General features: G+C 45.4%; 1 long non-coding RNA gene across 1 annotated transcript; it reads right to left on the minus strand.

The window, feature by feature from the left end:
* Positions 1-524: 524 nt before the first annotated feature.
* LOC116652532 lies at positions 525-8,381 on the minus strand. The gene is made up of 3 exons (XR_004305665.1): positions 6,605-8,381; positions 2,764-2,894; positions 525-2,010 (listed from the first exon to the last, which is right to left on the minus strand). It is a non-coding gene; the product is annotated as an uncharacterized LOC116652532 (long non-coding RNA).
* Between the last annotated feature and the right edge of the window lie 3,586 nt (positions 8,382-11,967).

An 11,967-nucleotide genomic window follows, 5' to 3' on the forward strand; every position in this document is an offset into this window, starting at 1 on the left:
ATTATGGTTGTATTTTATGTCTAGTTCTAGGAAATACTGATGAATATTGAACCGCAGAGATTAAGTATTAGACCTGAATGAGATAATACCACTCATAGAAAATTAAACTAAAATGATATAAGTTATGATCTCGGTTTTTAAATTGAAGTTCACATGTAAGTAAATAGACTGTTTATATGATTAAGGCAGATGTTGTTCTGTTAACTCTGCACTGAGTCAACTAAATATGAGTTAAGTATGGGAATTCTTCAGTGCTGGTAAGGCACAATGACAATGAGAGTCTCTATTGAGAAGACTTAGACTTGTTTCTTAATTTAACAGATTGAAGAATACTACAAGAAAATATTATCTAGACTATGTAAAAAAAAAAAAACAAAAAACATATATATTATGAAAAAATGTTTTATATTCAGTATGAAAAAGTATTCCTTGGACTAAGCAGGATAAGTCTTCGCTAGTAGGACTAGTTTGTTGTCTCAATCTCCATTTTCCCTCAGTGTGCAATAACTGACATTCATACAGAATTCAAGAGAGAAGCTGGAATAATTTATTGAATACAGTTCTGCAAAACATGTCTGAAAGGAATGATATGCATTTACTATTACTTAAAAGCATAATTGTTTGTGCTTGCCTCTATACTTTCAAAGCCATGACAGACCATACACTGAGACTAACAATGTAGCTGGGTACTTATGGCACTATTTATGTATTATGAGTACTTATGGCACAACTATTTATGAGCATATAAAAAACTAACAGTATGAGAAGCAATGGCGTTTCAGGTCAACTATGGGCAGCTAAAATCCTGCTTATGTGATTCAGGTAAACTAAATCATATTTACGTTAATAAGCAATAGGTATACTAGAAAAAATATTTTCATTTTAAATTAAATTCATATTGTAACATTAATAAGCATTTACTAGTCTACACATTAGTTCTTAATATACATTAAAAATTCAAACTTTATCAAGATCCTGGTGAAATGCTTAAAGCTAGAAAAAATTTAATTTCAGTAATTAAACATGAATTTACAATCATAAATAAAATTTTGATATTTGTATTTTAATTACTGCATATTTCCCTGTGGATTTTTTTTATGAAATTCCACATAAATTTCATAATTTAGCAATTAAGTAGGTTACAATGTGATTGTAAAACTCATATTTTTAATAAATAGGCTTATGGTCAACACATCTTTTACTTTGATGCAGAAAATCCCATGTTCAAACATTGAAAGACAGATTTCCATAAGATGAAAATTATTTACCACATATATGCTGCAGTTTTCATCAAATACTCTCTTTATTTTTCCAGTTATGCATGTAGGTTTTGTTTGTTTGTTTGTTTTTTATCAGACTGTGGTGAATTTCTTCTTATATCTTCCTTGGACATTTACATCTGTGGGTAGAGACTGTACATCTCTCAAAGTGAGAGGGATTCTTTCCCATTCCTCATGAAATATAATGGAAAACTGGGAGGCTAGGGGGACTTTACAGCAATGGTGGATGGGGCTGAGCTTTGCTTAATTTTGCTTAAATTACTTTTGTTGTTTTGTTTGATTGCTCTGTTTGTTTTCTCTTGATGTAGTACTGCAGATGGGGCCCTACAGGGGCAGAATAAAGAGGTATAATCAACTCCTTCTCCCTGCAGGCCACCCCTCTTTTTAATGCAGCCCAAGATACGGTTGTCCTTCCAGGCTACAAGTGCACACTGCTGGCTCATGTTAAGTTTTTCATCTACCAGGACCTCCAAGTCCTTCTCCTCAGAGCTGTTCTAAAAGAGTTCTTCTCCCAGCTCATCTTGCACTTGGGCTTGTTGAACCTCACTGTGTTCACGCAGGCCCATCCTTTGAGCTTCTCCAGGTCTCTCTGGATGGCATTCCTTCCTTCCATCATATCAGCTGCACCACTCAGCTTGGTGTCATCTGTAAACTTGCTCCAACACATGCAGGACAGTGATAACATACATATGTTTGACTAGGAGGGGATGCAGTGGGAAGGCAGGACAGGCTGTGGAGATCAGGTGCAGGGCTCAGTCAGACAGGAGTGCTGACAGCATCCTCCCACACACAAAGTGCTCCTTTATTCCCATTCCGCCCACCCCTCTCTATTTCTCTCACCCCCCTTCTGCTGCATGGCCTCCACAGGTGGCAGAGCTCTGCCCACCTGACAACTCTCCCCTCACTGCTGCCCAGCCCAGGCTGATCTGGAGGCTGCAGCTGCTGCTTCTCTGTAGCCCATCAACCAGCATCATCTGGAGGTCTGCGTTTGTGACTGTCTCCATGATTGTTTTGTCAGCACTGTGTCTTGGTGTATTTTGATTTCTGGCTATCCTCTTCCCCTCAGTTTTCCAACAGAACAGAGTTCCAGTCAGATAACCTCACTGGAATAATCCTCCCCCCTACCACAATGTTGTGTTTTTTAAATTTTTTTGTTGTTGTTGTTGCCAGTATTCCACATCAGAACATTATGAAAAACAACGGGAGTTAAAGAGTTAATGTTCTGGTTCCATTTACTGCCTTTTATGGGCATTTTGGGTCTTGGGAAGGGAGGAGAGGGGTGGCATTCCCAGAGGACCTTGTGGGCAGAGGAAGAAAGGTGAAGCTCCTGGCAGGACACCAGCAGCTTGGCTTCCTTCTCTCTCAGTTTGCCAGGGAGAAAAGCACGTGCTTCCCCTGCAGTCTACTAGAGAAAGACCACATCTACTATTTTGTACTTTGGATACTCCCATTTTATTCAATTTTGTAAGATTTAGTAAATTACCTTTAGATTGTTGCTGTTGTGTTTTGTTGCTGTTGTTGTCGTTGTTTGTCTGTTAGACCCATCTTCTATCTTCCTACCTGTCCTCTCTCCCTGGCTCCTGGAATGCACAGGCTGCCTTGGGGCAAGCAAGACTGAAACAAAAGAGAGGGCAGTTGTTGCTTTTTTTCCTTTCTCTGCTTTGTTGTTTTTTTGTTTTGTTTTGTTTTGTTTTTTTCCTTGTGCTTTTTTGCCCCTTGTCACCAGCCCAGATAAATCTGTGACACATGATCTCAGCAATCTGTGCGGCTGATCAGGTTTGGGTTCTGTCACTGCCTCCCTTGTTCTTTTCTGTGATCAAGAAATTTCCTTGCCTCTCACCTCCTTTAAACATTTTATGTAAGATCTGCTTGTACCTGAAGTTTTGGTAAAAGCTACCAATTAACTCAAACTTACAGAAATTGCAAGTGGCACACAAATTAAATTTTGGGCTTTTAAATTTTTTTTTTTCCTTAATAATTCATGTAGTTGTAGATTTCCATCTATTTCAAAAATTCCCCCATTTCATGGCAAATATAGTTGCCGCAATACATAATGTCAGATTATTTTGTTTACTTTTCACAAAATTTTCTGTGTACTCCAGGCACAAACAAGTTTTCTTTGAAATCCAAATGCTAAGAATAAACCTTTCCAGAAGCGCCTGTTCTCAGACTGAGAATCTGTCAAATGTGGCTAAGAGCAACAAGGGAAGAACAAATCTCAATTTTATTCCCACATTATAGTGGATTCCAGGTGGTAAAAGAAACTCTAGAACAAAACTTCTGAAATTGTAGAGAACATCATGGATGTCAGAACTTCACCCCAGAGATATTTCTTCCTAAAAGCTAGCAGCACTTTTCCTACTAACAAGTATTTTCTTGCTGTCTGAGCCTGAAAGACCAGGGAAAAGCACTTTTGCCTTCAGAATAGGTGGAAAGAAAATGGCAAATTCATTAGCATGTCTGAACACATTTAACTTTGTGCCTAAAAGGAGCATTACAATAGCTGGCTGGAAACTCACATGTTGGAGTGAGATAATTGTTGAGAGTTTGTTATTACTGTTATTATTTAAGAGTAACAGAAATAGGAATTCTGTAAGGGTCAGGACTTTTGGTTGGCTGATTTGGTTATTTCTGTATGTTTGCTTTTGGTTTTGTGTTTTTGCTTGGTTTTAGGCACCCTGAATGTTGACCAGTGACAAAATAATTTTATCAAAAGTTTAAGAGTGATCTACAAGGCTTTTGCTAGTTACTATTACTTTGTAAGAGAATCACTAATCCTGAAAGGCTGTTCTAATTCCATTATCTGGTATAGCCTCCTAAGACTGTCATTGCCTTGGAAGCTTAAATGAAGTCATGAAAGCAGGTTTTCTTTCTTCAGCAGCAGCACACTGTGTCCAGGAAAATAGCAGGTACAGGTAGAAGGAGATTTTATGTTTGAGTAAAATTCTACTGGAAGTCAAAAAGTTAACAACTAAAGGAATAAGAGGAATGCTTCCCTTCTCCTTCCCCCTCCCCTTTCCCTTCTCCTTCCCTCCATCTCCCCCTTCTTTTCTCTTTTATCTATTCCCTTTCCCTTTCCCTTTTCCCTTTCTTTCCCTTTCTTTTCCTTTCTTTTCTTTTTTTCTATGTAATTCTTTTATTTTCTGCTAGGATATAAATGACCTAAGTCAAGAACTGCCTGAAATAATACACGATGTGCATGAAGAGACTAGGATAATGTAAGCTGTAAGCTGATAGAGCTGGAAGAAATTATAAAGCTGCAGAAATTCCCACATCCCTGGTTTTGTTTAGATTCATTTCTGAAACTATTCCATGCTGTCATTCTGCTCAGGAAAAAAAAAAAAACAAAAAAACAAAAAACTGTTGTACTGACTTGTAAGCTACTCTTTTTCAATTTTCTTGGGTACAATTCTTATTTATTCACTGTTATCATTCAGCAATATTTTAATAGAATATCCCCCATGAACTTGCCACACTTGAAACGAAAAGCACAGACTTGCTCTGCTGTTGAATGGATGACTGGTTTTGAAATTTCTTCATTTTCTTTTTGACAGTCTAAAAATGTGTTTCATTCAAGTTGTTTATGCCCTCGGCATTTAAATGCTTGAGTTTAGTACAAATTTTGTTTCAAGAGGTTGAGTTATATAATTTCACTCAGTCAGTGAAAGTCCTGCTGTTCTTAATACAAATCAGAAAGCTGTCATTTGACTCGTTAAATGATGGACTACTTTCAGCCATTTCTTCAATCAATACCTCTTAAGTCTAACTAATCCATCATTAGCAGGATGGCAAATAAAAGCTTGATTATACAGAAACACTACAATTCTACTTGAGAAACAAATTTTTCACTTAACGAGGCCAACTAATGCACTTTAAAATTGTAGGAAGTCTTGTGTTTGTGTTCTGTTTATTTTCATCATAATATAAGCAATAGTAGCATAAGGCATTGTGAGACAAGCATTCACACCTGTAGTTAATGGCTGAAGCCAACTGTACTCACCACTTCTATTAGGATCTTGATATAAACAGAATTGCAAAACTGTCCCATGTTTGAAGAGAGACCACAGACAAATTGCAAATAACTTAGTAATTTTTTTAAATTATTTTTCATTTTCAATCGGGCCACATCCACAATATTACCCTCTTTCTGACACAAATAACAAGCTTACTTTGGCTTATAAGGCAGCTGTCAACTCAGTAAAAAATGCTTCCAGAAGAATTTAGTACTACAGTACAGGACCAAGCAATGCTTTTAGCAGGATAAGGGATTTGTAAGGATGCATTTTGCTTTTTTGTTTTAAGTTCTACGTTTCTTTTTAAACACTCCAGAATCTCAGTGCCTATCACTGTCTGAACCACCCAAGATAAGACACTGAGCAGCATACAAACAAATTTAGAATTTGTTTGTGCTGTGATCACTATTGCCTGTTTGTTAACACTTCTGTCATTCTGCCCAGACAGTCTTGTCTTTTGTCTTTTTTATTGGAATGGGAAGTTTCAGTTTATGCTCAGGCTTCACTATATGCAGCACAGGCATAATGTACCAGTACAAAAGCATGGAATGACTTCCTGATGTGGATACTACTTCACTTGTTAGTAGGAGGGAACAGACCAACATCCAAACACACATTTCACAAAAGACTGAAATAACTTACAAAGAAACCAATTACAGAGATTTTGCTGTTGTTCAAGTGAAATGTTCCACAAAAAGCATGTTTTCTCATTCAGTTTGCTGAATAACTGTTCCATGGTTGAAAAATAGTTACTCAGAAAAGCTTTTATCCCAGTCCCAGTGCAAATCCAGTTGTTCATCATCACCTCTCTGATGAACAAATAAAATCCAGGCCTGTGTATCCTTTATGAAGATACCATCTTTATTAGCTAGGCTTAGACATAAAACTGAGTTTTGCTAGCCTCAAGATCTGTCTCCTCTGTAGCAACTAGAAGGTTGCAGTCAGTAACTTGTATTGACTAACTGAATACGGATGGTCTGAGATTAATCCCTAGCTAGCTTCATCCAGAGGTAGCTGTAACAGCTGCAGAGCAAACAACTCTTTCAGATTATTACAAAATGCACTTACAGGGATTCTGGACAATTTCCTGATGTATTATATAAGCCTGGGTGCAAGAAGTAACCTGGTTTACAATAAGTTTATTTTTAAGATTTATGTCTTGTAGCAAACGCTTTGAGAACTCCCTCAGAGCATCACTGTTTATGCAAGTAGGTTAGACCAAAGCTGGAGAAGCAAACCACCTTCTTTAATCAGACCAAGTTTCCAGTTCATTTACAATTCCACAATGTGTGCGTATTGATACATACGTACCTTTAACACTCCTGTAGAATCCCCTTTCCAAGACTTCCTGTTGTTCAGTTTCTGTAAGCTGTTAGCTCTCTGTAAAAGAAAATAGCATTCAGTCTTTATTCTCTTGATTCTTTACTCTTTATTTCCATAAAGTAACTCAAGTTCTGCCTACTGATCAATCCAAAGAGCAATCAAAGATTATTAATAAGGGTCCTATGGGAATTCACAGAAGTTGTGGATACATCCTCTCTGGAAATGTTGAAGGCCAGGCTGGATAGTGCTTTGAGCAACCTGGTCTAGTGGGAGGTGTCCTTGTCCACAGCAGGGTGTGCTGAAATAAGATGATCTCTAAGGTTCCTTCCAACCCAAACTGTTCTGTGATTTTATGATCTTTTAACTTAATATCACATTAAGAACAATGTTCAGAAATGCTCAACACTCACCAGGAAAAACTCATATTAAAATGCTGTGCTGTTGTTTGGATCTTCTCACTCCTTCTGCATTCCCAGCTTTTCCTGCTGCAGTTGAGCTGCTGGAAGTAGGAACTACTTCTATCTGCCCCCTGCTGTTCCTGATACAGGACGAACAAACAGATTTCTCCAACCTGTTACTTCATTTCCATTAAAAAGAATCTTGTAAGCTTAATGGTTTTGTTCTTGTTGCTGTGGTTTTTTATTGTTGTTGTTGTTGTTTATTTGTTTGTTTTTTCCTGTCATGAGACATGTATGTCTTCATTTCCAGTAGTGAACTCTGTATTAGGGTCATGACCAAACTTACAAAATAAAAATGTACAGTCACTTGAGAACACCAGGTATGGTATCTGCTTGAGATTTTCGCTCTACAGAGCCCTTAACCTCTATGCCAAAACTTAACTGTTGCAGCAACATGAAAATTATCATCTCTTTCTGAATGGAGAAAACTTACCCCACATAACATAATTTTCTAGTGCACAGAATGTTAATTTACACTGTTCACTAACGTGAATGAAATGATCAGCAAAATATATTTAGGATGTAAAACTTTACAAGTCAGATAAACAGGACTGCAATCACTATATCTGCTCATCTATACTGGCAGCAGCAAGACCAGCAGATTTTTATTCCCCATCCTGCAGCAATCTCCATTCCACTTCAAAAGTTTCAGTCGCAGTAGATAGCAAGCTGGATTTAGGATGAGGTACAGTGTGCCAAGTGCTATGACAACCTTTTGTGAGCTGCAGACTTGACTGTCTCACTCCAGAAGCACTTCCAGCAAACACTAAAAGCTTAGCTCATTATTTTCCATCATTTTGCTTCTTAGAGAAGTACTGGTCATGTTGAGAACATGTCCTTCAATATAGATGTCTTTAACTAGTTCCTTTTCCTGTTCAATCATATAAAATCACACACAAATATATGAGTATCTTTCTCCACCCCAAAAGTAATTCTGACATAGAGCTGCGGTGCAGGCATTGGACGCTGAGCAGAGCAGAAGAGCAGGAGGCGAGAAGAGCAGATACAGGTAAGACAGAACTAAAGAAGAGGAGAAGAGAGAAATGAGAAAGGATGCAGGTAAGAAAGAAGAGCAGCGGACAAAAGGGGCAACACAGGAAAGGAGCGGAGGCAGGCAAGGCAGCAAAACAACGGGAAGAGGAGATGAGCAGAAGAGGAGAAGAGCAGAAGAAAAAGGAGAGGGTGAAGGTAAGGAAGACGCGCAGACGAGAAGAGCAGAAAGGGAGATGAGCGGATAGAGGTAAGGCAGAAAGGCACAAGTGGAGAGGAGCTGAAGAGGAGAAGAGTGAATGGCTGTATGGCAGAAGGACGGAAGACGGAAGAGAGGACAGCGTCAGTGAGAAGTGCAGAAGAGAAAAAGAGCAGAAGGGAGGAAGAGAGGGCAGAAGAGCAGGAGAAGGAAAAGCGGCTGGAGCAGAAGAGCAGAGAGTGGTCGGAAGAGAAGAAGAGTAGAGCATGAGAGGTGCAAAGAGGATGCAGTGAAGTGGGAAGAGCAGATGAGAAGAACGGGAGAGGATGCGGGTAAGAAAGAAAAGCAGAAGAGGAGTAGACGTGCACGAGAGGAGTGAGCATCCAAGGAAAGAAAAAGAGCAGAAGAGCTGAAGAGGAGAGGAGAAGAGTCAGGGAGAAGAGCTGCAGGTTGGATGGTGGCTGAGGAAAGGGAAGCAGCCAAGAGGGAAGAGCAGCAAAGACAGTGCTGTGTGTTCTGCCCCAAGCTCCGTTTGGAAGCCAGGAGAAAGGTCCACGCTGTCAGGTTACAGATGGGACGGGAAGGATGTTTGGGTCTGACCAATGGAACCATGGCAAGCCTGGGGGAAAGGGGCTGAGCCCAACGGTCACAGAAGCCCGTTGGGGGAGGGGCTCCCTAACTGCCACTCTCCAGCTGTCATGGCAGGTAAGGCAGCAGGCTCCCCCTGCTCCCGTGCTTCAGCTGGCCCCAGCTGAAGCCCCAGATCCCAGCTGAAGCCCCACATGCCACCCTTGTGAGCCACATCTCAGCCCAGCAGCCCAGCAGCCCAGCAGCCCAGATCTCAGCCCAGTGCCCCTTCTGGCCTTTCCCCACAGAGAGAATCCCTCGAGGAGCGCTGACGGTGCCTGTGACGCCTGACGCCACTTTCCCCCAACCCACTGTGCCGCCACCGGACCCCGCCTGGATGCAGCCCACCATCCGCGGACCGATGCCGGTACCACCCCAACCCCTCCCTGTCCCCAGTGCCACCACCTGCACCTCAGGCCTCTGTCTGGCCTGGGGTACCAGGTGTCTGGGGACAGGCAGCACAGCAGCTGCTGCCTGGGGGGCTGCACCCACCCGTGGCTCCCCCCGCTGCCCCTGCTCACTGCTGGGGACATCCCTGCTGCAGGGACGCGTGCTGCCCCAGCAGCGCCATGGGGCTGTGGCCTGGGGCCGTGCCCATGCACGCCCCCGCAGCCCGCAGGCACCTGCCTCCGCAGGCCCCCGGCCGCCCCGGCCCCCCGACACTTCTTTTGCAGGTACCGGCACTGCAGCAGCACGTGCTCCCCGTGCCCTGCACCCTGCCCGACACCTGGGAGCCGCCCATGGAGCCCTTGCAAGACGCCGTGCTGCTCATGGAGGACCAGGGGCACCCAGCGCCCACCCACGCCTGCCCCCATCCCGACACGGCTCCGCTCACCTGCAGCGCTGCCACAATCAGGCCGACATCAGGCCGTGAGTTCAGGGGCTGCACAGCACCCGGCTGCCTGTGGGAAAGCTGCCGGCATTGCCCCACTGGGGATCTTCTGGCTTTTTCCAAGCACGGACACAAGCCGCAGGCACCCCGCAGGACACCGCAGACATGGATCATCTGCTGGCATGGATCGACCACGGTGAGTTTGTTGGCAGCAGAGCTGGCCAGGCTTGGTGGCACCCAGTGCTCCCAGCTGTGGGAGAGCTGCCAGCATTGCCCCACTGGGCAATGGATTTTCTTCCTTCCCCAGAAGTCACATCCCAGACGGCCATCCTGGACGACAGTAACGACTTTGACCAGCTGCTGACGTGGATCAGCCAGGGTGAGTTTGGGGGCAGCAGAGCTGCTGGGGGGCTGTCTGCACCGAGTGGCTGAGTGGGAAAGCTGGCACTGCCCCACACAAATGGGATTTTCTTCCTTCCTTTTCCAGAAGAGACACCCAGGAGCAACAGACGAGAGGACGACGAGGAAAATGGACAGTTTCCTCACGTGCATTCTTGGTGAGTTTGTGGCTACAGAGGTGATTGACGGGTGCTGTCTGCACCCAGCAGCGTGTGGAAGGCTGCCATCATCCTGCTCTGGGGATGCTCTTGCTTTTCAGAAGCGACGAGTGCTCTGGAGGTCCCCCAGCACAACCAGGGCCTGCCTGCAGTCAAAAGAGAGGGGACCAGAGAGAACGAGAACAGCACAGAGCACCCTGACTCCCCGGGGGGCCAGCAGGGAGCTCAGCAAAGAGCGACCAATCCTGAGTCAGGCTCCTGGCAAACCCGCCTCTGGCCGCAGCCAGCATCCCTGAGCTGCCTGAGCCGACCCCCCTGGCTGCCCCCGCACCTCCGTCGCCCCGCACCGCACATCTGATGGAAGAGGCGCGGCGGAGGCAGCCCCGGGTGCATCTCAGACGCCTGGCACTGCCACCCGGGTGCATCTCCTGCCGGCTGGCAGACAAGGACAAGCAGCACGGGGACAGCAGCCAGCCGGCCAAGCACCCCGTGCCTCCTCTGATGCAAACTGGACAGCTCATGGAGGAGGCACGGCGAAGGCAGCCCCGAGTGCTTCTCACCCGCCTGGCACTGCCCACCCCCCTGGCTGCCCCCGCACCTCCGTCGCCCTGCACTGCACACCTGATGGAGGAGGCACGGCGGAGGCAGCCCCGGGTGCTGCTCAGCCGCCTTTGACTGCCACCCGGCTGCATCTCCTGACAAATGGCACACAAGCAGCACGGGGACAGCAGCCAGCCGGCCAAGTGCCCAGCACCCACCTGCACCACCACAAGAGGCCAGAGCAGCGCGCACAAGCAGCACACTGGCAGCCAGTGTCCCCGCCACAACCAGGAAGACACCGCGCTGCCAGCATGTTCCAGGCCACAACCACCGGCGCTAGGCGGAGCTGCCTGTGTCAGCACGGCGGCCGGCAGGAGACTCGCTGCCATCGCACACCCAACAGCGGCTCCAGCGGGAGCGCACCAAGAAACCGGCCCACTTGCTGGAGCAGGAGACGTGGCTGGAGCCGACCAAGGCGCTTCCCTGAGCCTGCGCTCCTCGGCCCCCACCACACCCAGAGAGCAGCGGCATGTTCCAGGGGCACCAGCACCGGCCCCAGCCCCTACCCTCCCAAACTGGGCTGTCCGCAAACGGCATCTTGCACTGGGGCACTGCGGGGCTCTGAAGATGATGCACCGACAAGCCTTGCACTGTCAAAGCTCCGGGCTGGGAAATGCTGGGTGGGGGTGGAATAAGTCGGGGGGGAAGGGGTGGGAATTCTTGGGGTGGCCAATATGAGGGTGGGAATTGGGGGGGCTGGCGGTGGGTATGGGGGTGGGGGATATTTTGGGGTGGGGAGTGGTTGGGGGTGGAAGTTTGGGGTGGGAATTCGTGGGACTTTTTGGGGTGGGCATGAATGGCTTGCACTCTGCTACTGGTGGGGTGTGGAATCTGGGGGGTCATTGTATACCAGAAGAATTTTATACAGAGCAGCAGCATGCATCAAGAGAAGGGCTTCACAGAGCAGCAGCTGTGGAGGGAGCAGGAGAAACAGCATGAGAACCAAGGACACCTCTAGGGAAAAGAATGAGTAGCTCGAGGCTTTCAAAGTAGGTCTTTGACCAGGGACTGTTATTGCAGTAGCTTTCCTCCAATGGTGTGTTGGTTTTTACTAAGCCCTTGTCTGTCTGCTCGAGAGAAAGCCATGG

The sequence above is a fragment of the Coturnix japonica genome, chromosome Z (genome assembly GCF_001577835.2).
Source record: "Coturnix japonica isolate 7356 chromosome Z, Coturnix japonica 2.1, whole genome shotgun sequence".
Lineage (NCBI taxonomy): Eukaryota > Metazoa > Chordata > Aves > Galliformes > Phasianidae > Coturnix > Coturnix japonica.